Raw genomic sequence first — 7,120 nt, 5'->3', positions numbered from 1 at the left:
AAATCTGAAAGGAACCTGGGGTCCTTTAAGATGATACATCCTCATGACAACACAAATACAATTGAGGTCAATGCAGAATTGTTTATAATAGAGAAAAATGAGAAAAAGTCAAAGGTTTACATTAGAAAAATCAATTAATAAATTATTATTGAGTTAAACAACAAAATAATATATAGAAGTTAGATGTAGATTTATCAACTTGGATGGATCTTAAAAATATTCTGCTAAATAAAATATAGAAAATATTTCCTTTCTGTCCGTGGGTGCCACCGAGTAAGCTTCATGAAAGTCTCCCCTCCCACCGCCATCATGTCTAAGTCAGAGTCTCCCAAAGAGCCTGAACAGCTGCAGAAGTTTTAATCGGAGGTTTGAGCTTTGAAACAATTGATGAGAGTCTGAGGAGCCATTTTGAGCAGTGGGGAAGACTTACGGACTGTATGGTAATGAGAGATCCAAACACCAAGCTCTCCAGAGGCTTTGGGTTTGTCACCTGGGCCACTGTGGAAGAGGTGGATGCAGCCATGAATGCAAAGCCACACAAGGTGGATGGAAGGGTTCTAGAACCAAAGAGGGCTGTCTTGAAAGAAGATTCAAGAAGATTCTCAAAGACCTGGTGCCCACTTAACCGTGAAAAAGATTTTTGTTGGTGGCATTAAAGAAGACACTGAAGAAAAAAAAAAAAAGAAGAAGACACTGAAGAACATCACCTAAGAGATTATTTTGAACAGTATGGGAAAATTGAAGTGATTGAAATCATGACTGACCAAGGAAGTGGCAAAAAGAGAGACTTTGCTTTTGTAACATTTGATAACCATGACTCTGTAGACAAGATTGTCATTCAGAAATATTGTACTGTGAAGTAAGGAAAGCTTTACCTAAACAAAAGATGGCTAGTGCTTCTTCCAGCCAAACAGGTTGAAGTGGTTCTGGGAACTTCAGTGGCGGTCGTGGAGGTGGTTTTGGTGGGAATGACAACTTTGGCTTCAGTGGGTGAGGTGACTTTGGTGGCAGTAAAGGTGGTGGTGAATTTGGTGGCAGTGGGGATGGCTATAACGGATTTGGTAATGATGGAAGCAACTCTGGAGGTGGTAGAAGCTATAATTATTTTGGCAGTTACAACAATCAATCTTCAAATTCTGGACCTATGAAAGGAGGAAGTTTTGGAGGCAGAAGCTCTGGCCCCTATGGTGGTAGAGGCCAATACTTTGCCCAACCAGAAACCAAGGTGGCTATGGTGGTTCCAGCAACAGCAGTAGCTATGGCAGTGGCAGAAGGTTTTAATTACTGCCAGGAAACAAAGCTTAGCAAGAGAGGAGAGCCAGAGAAGTGACAGGGAAGCTATAGGTTACAACAGATTTGTGAATTCAGCCAAGCACAGTGGGACAGGGCCTGGCTGCTACAAAGCAGACATGTTTTAGACAATACTCATGTGTACAGGCAAAAAACTCAAGGACTGTATTTGTGACTACTTGTATAACGGGTTATTTTAGTTTCTGTTCTGTGGAAAGTGTAAAGCATTCCAACAAAGAGTTTTAATGTAGATTTTTTTTTTTTTTGGCACCCATGCTATTGATTGCTAAATGTAATAGATCATGACGCTGAATAAATGTGTCTTTAAAAAAAAAACAAGAAGTTTCATACAATTCACGGTACAATGGCTTTTAAGTAAATGAAATAAACACACACAGCTATTATATTTTCATGGACTCGTTTATATGAAGTTAAATTTAGAAAGGACTGAAAAAATATAGCAAATATATAATAGCAATTTCCCGTTCAGAAAAAGGTAAGTGAATTCTTGGGGAGGGAGGGCAGGTAAAAATTAGCTCCTCGACTTTACCTGTGATGTTTCATTTCTTTCACATAAAAAAAAAATTAAAAAAATAATTATAAAGAAAACTGGAAAACTGTTACTGTTTGTTAATCATGTTTGAGTACATAAATTTATTTCAGACTCATCTATTTATTTGTAGCTTATCTATTACCAAAATTCTAGAACTTAAAATTTTTTTAAATTAAAAATTAATGATGTTAAAAGTCCTTTGGATTTTATTATCTATTTCATTATTTATATTTTTAATCATTCCAACCACATAGACCCAACCTTAAAATGTAAGAATGAGACATTTGTTTGAATTATGAAGTAGTCGTGCAAAGGTAAATAACTTTTAAATGATATTGCAATGAATCACTTAATAATACTGAAAGTCACCCCTTCAAAGCTTAATTAGCAGCAAGGGCACTGTGAATTTTTGTCTACTCTTTGTTGAAATTATTGACAACTAATCTAGAAGAGAGATGTGTAGTAAGTAGGCAATGGAAGGTAGATGATAGAGGACTGAATCAAAAGGAAGTTATATAGTGATTTCCACATCTTTGCAGGAATGGAAAATCTGTCCTTGAGTTTGTAATGACTGTGTCCCTTCTCACTGCCTGGATAGGTTATACGTTTGTGTTTTCTAAAGCGTTTGATGGACTTTCCAGTTCTATTGTTGGAGATCGCTAGAGGAATGAGCTTAAAAGGAAGAGATAAGTACCCTGAAGATGGACTAAAACCAAACGCTATCCAGTTTAGAATTGTTCTAACACAATGCTCCATCATGAAGATAGAAGAAAGCTTGTCTATGGCCCAAGAAATGTCAAGATTAGCGGGGAATATTATGGGTTGCTCTAAAATAATGTATCAGGGCAGCGGCGCCTGGTTGGCTCAGTCTGTTAAGCATCCAACTTCAGCTCAGGTCATGATCTCACAGCTCATGAGTTCGAGTCCCACATCAGGCTCTGTGCTGATAGCCCAGAGCCTGGAGCCTGCTTTGGATTCTGTGTCTCCATCTCTCTCTCTGCCCCTTCTCTGCTCATGCTCACTCTCTCTCTCTCTCAAAAATAAATGAAAATTTAAAAATTAAAGTAAAATAATGTATCAGGGCAGGTAATGCACATGTAAATGTGGTTTGACCCTGTCTGTAATTTAAGACAGACTGCTGACTGCCTCGTCATCTCATGAGTTGATCTCATGAGACCTCACGAGTAGATCTTTTCCATAGGAGAGATCTACAATTTAAACCTCAGGATACTTGTAAACACTGGAAAACTACTGTCTACCTCTTCATAAATTATTATTGGGGGAGAGAAATTGCTTTCTGCAAAACAAGTCCCTTTTTTTTTTTAGAGCTACATCTTTACACCCACTCAGAAAATTCCTGAACTAAATAAAATTAAGATTTTTTTAATTCTATCTTTCACACACTGAAAATATGCAAGAGGGGTGCCTTGGGAGGCTTAGTCGGTTAAGCAATCAACTTCGGCTCAGGTCATGATCTCCTGATTGGTGAGTTCTAGCCCCGCATTGGCCTCTCTTCTGTCAGCACAGAGCTGGCTTTGGATCCTCTATCCCCCTCTGTTTGCCCCCCTCCCACTTATGCTCACTCTCTCTCTCTCTCTCTCTCTCTCTCTCTCTCTCTCTCAGAAATAAAATAAACATTTTAAAAATATGCAACAATTATGAATTTTATATTTTAAGAATTCTCTATTAGTCTGATGATCAATTCATAGTCAATATCTTAAGAGAACTGTGGTTCTGCTACTCGAAATGTGATAGGATTCAATGCAGAAACTTCAAAATAGGGTATTACATTAACTCCTACGGATGCAGGTTTATCTAACACACCCAGGGTAAGCCTCATTTTGACAGAACACTATTGTGATGGGCAACTGACTTTTTTTTTTTTTTTTGAGAGAGAGCACAAGCAGGGCAAGGAGGTAGGCAGAGGGGGGGGTAGAGAGAGAATCTTAAGCAGCCTCCTTGGAGCCCTGGGTGGATCTCAATTTCACGACCATGAGATCAGGACCTACGCCAGTGTCAAGAGCCAGATGCTCAACCGACTGAGCCACCCAGGCACCCCAGCAATTGACTTTTAATAGAGAACTCCATGAAAGTGATAGCACTTGAACTAAATCAGAATTCAGAGCATACCAGGTACAGGCAATACCTGTTCAAAGACAAGAAAGAAGACATGTTCCAATTTTTCTAACTGCAAATAAGAACTTTCCATTTCCTTTTGTATAACCATAGGATTTTAAATTATTTCTAATAGTACTAAAGTCTTTATAATAGGACTTTTAATGGACATATCTTAGGCATTTGGTCTTTCTAAATACACATATTGATCTCACTGGAAATCACTTTGCTTTTTTCTAATCAAGTACTCTATGGTTTTTAAAAGTGTCAGAAAATGAAAGTGTCATAAATTATTGTATTTGTGCAATATTATTATTTGTTTTAGACATGGATAACTGAATTAAGATATTGTTAGAGATTTATACATGTTATCCTACGTATCTCTGGTTTGGTTATTCTTCTTGTATAGAATTAAAGAACAATGCATCAATACCTTTATCTGTTCTACTGTTGATTGTATATGAATAGTTTCCAATGTGGATCAATTACAAGTAGCATTGATATCAACACTCTTGTACTTGTAACCTGCTATACAATAATACTAAGAATGAACGCAGTGGGTTTTAGGGTATTCATATTTTTAACTTTATACAAAATACCATAAATAAAAAATGTTTAAAAGGAAAATTAAAGAAAAATAAGCTTTTATAATTTCAAAACAGATCCAGAAATTTATGTCAGGATGTCAGTGTGTTGAAAATTTTAATAGCGATTTAGAAAGTGGCCTTCTAAGTCACATGACCAGCAACTGTCAAAGATAGGCCTTGGGACTTTTAATAGCAAGTGCAATAGTAAAATTGAGTTCAATTCCTCTTTAATCAATAAATTACTCAAATGAATTAAAACACCATTAGGATACAAAGAAAATTAAAATTTACCTATAAATTTAGAGTGGTTACTGAGCCAGATATAATTCATTTAAATCGTTTTTTTGAACCTAAATATGGATGTACATTGTTTTGGAAAATTAGCACTTAACTATCAGATTAGTTCCTTTATCTTTATAGTCATATTTACCTGTTGGTAGCATATTAGAACAACAAAACAGTGAATTTTATATGGTAAAATGCAATTCCCATCACTTACCACTATAGAAAAATAAGGATAATAGAGGATCACAACAGCTGGTTCATATTTGACATTTTCTACTTAAAGCCATAAAGTTGATAAAATTACAGGGAAAAAATAAGAATATTTTACTTGTGACTGATTTGTTAAATAATAATATACCATAGAGAAATAGAGTCAGACTTTAGGTAGGTGAATCAGTGAAATACAGATTTTTTTTATCAAAGTTTACTATTTCATTTATATAATTTTTGGTTTTTCAAGCAAGATTGAATTTAAAAATCTGAGAAAAACATGTAAAAGGTATATTGTAGCTCTTACTCTTTATGTCATTTTTTCTGGAGAGCTAGAAAGCTAATATCAGATTCATTGCTCTGGAAGAGCTAAGGCCTGACAGTGCTTTTTCCTCTCCTATGGATATGTGAGAGTCCCTTGTTTATAAACATTTCTATAAAAGGAAAAGCAAGGAATTTTAATTCTTTGTACAGCTTTGGAAAAATATATATTGGGAATGTAATCTAATCTTACCAAAGATAGATATCTATAGTCAATTCTTACCATTTACTCATTCAAAATGCTTTTTTTTGTGCTTTAAATTTTCAAGTGTCCATTATTAAACTCTTTCTCTACAAAACATGCATATTATAAATGCTTGTGAATATTTGCAAAGCTTATTAACAAAGGAGAGATCCGCATGTGAAATTTAGTAGATTGAGGCATTAGACTCAAATTCTGTTTTCCAATAAAGCTCTGAATATTTCCAAATTCTTGTTAATAGTTTTTCTTCAGTTCTTGCTCCCAATTAACCTTTATAGTTTCCTTAATACAAAAACACTGCACTTTGTACTATTTGCATTTTTATCTTACTAATAACATTTTTCATCTCCAACTTTTGATTTCAAATCTAATTATTTTGAGATTACTATCACCTAAGTGTTGTAAAACCACTGTGTTATCAATAACTGTTTTTCATTACAAAATTAAAATGTATTTTATCATTGTTCATTGCAAAACATCCTATTGCATGCATTGGCCCCAATTAGCTTTGTAAACATGGCACTTATTTCAGATACCTTAGCCTATTATTCTTTCAATATACCCTGATGACACTAAGTGAGTGTTTGCTTTAATCAAGCTGAAGAGTTTTACAGCCAGCAATATGCATGCCAAATTTAAGTTTTTTCCATTTAAATAGGTGTAAAAATATACATGTCAAAGCAGTAGCATTATCTCTAGGTTTATAAATACACACATTCACACATATATACACATATCGTATTTTGAAATAATAATACTAATACCTAGCCATTTGCCAGGAAATATGCTAAGCTTTGAGATAAAGAGGATTATCCCACTTAATCTTCACAAACTGCATGCTATAGGGGCTATATTTGTCCCATATTACAAATAAAGGATCTAACAGTTCTCTTCAAGGATATTTAAAAACAAACAAGTTGGGTCAATGAATAGCTACTTTAATGAAACACTTTCATGGATTTCTGTTGATTTCTTTTTTTTTATTTTGTGAATCTCTCCTATGATTTTATTTTTTGATTTCTCCTATGCACTATCTCCTATGATAGTACAGGCAATAGAATTTAATTTATTGACTACTGTAATGACTGGCACAGAATAGAACATATTATTCTTTCTTGGAATTTTATAATGATAAAGGATAAGAGTTCACCTGCTGTTAAAATCCATGGAAATCTTTCCTTCCCCTAAAGGTCAGTTTATCTGATCTTGTGTAAAATTATTTTACTGTCAAAACATCTCATATTGTTTCTAATGCTGGCTAAAAGCTTAAAATTATAAATTGCCATTTTGACAAAAAAATAAATCAGATCTTTCCATCTCAACCAGAAGTGCATTTAAAATATATTAAGAATATTTATATGTTGATAGTTTTAATAAAGTAACCCAATCATTTCTATGACATTATTTTTTCTTTGTAATAAGAATTTTAAATATTAAATCAGTTTGTCTTTTAATAATAATATCACAACGTATCCATCCAATTCAAGCTATCCTTCACAGAATTAGTGAAAAAAGTGGAAATCCTGTATGCAAACAATGTCGCTGAATTTTCAAACA

General features: G+C 34.2%; 1 pseudogene; it reads left to right on the top strand.

Moving 5' to 3' along the window:
* Positions 1-275: 275 nt before the first annotated feature.
* Positions 276-1,543, top strand: LOC122467946 (annotated as a pseudogene).
* Positions 1,544-7,120: the final 5,577 nt, after the last annotated feature.

Source organism: Prionailurus bengalensis, chromosome B3, assembly GCF_016509475.1.
Source record: "Prionailurus bengalensis isolate Pbe53 chromosome B3, Fcat_Pben_1.1_paternal_pri, whole genome shotgun sequence".
Lineage (NCBI taxonomy): Eukaryota > Metazoa > Chordata > Mammalia > Carnivora > Felidae > Prionailurus > Prionailurus bengalensis.
Note: the sequence above shows the minus strand (reverse complement) of the source record. Positions and strands in the feature narration are given on the sequence as shown.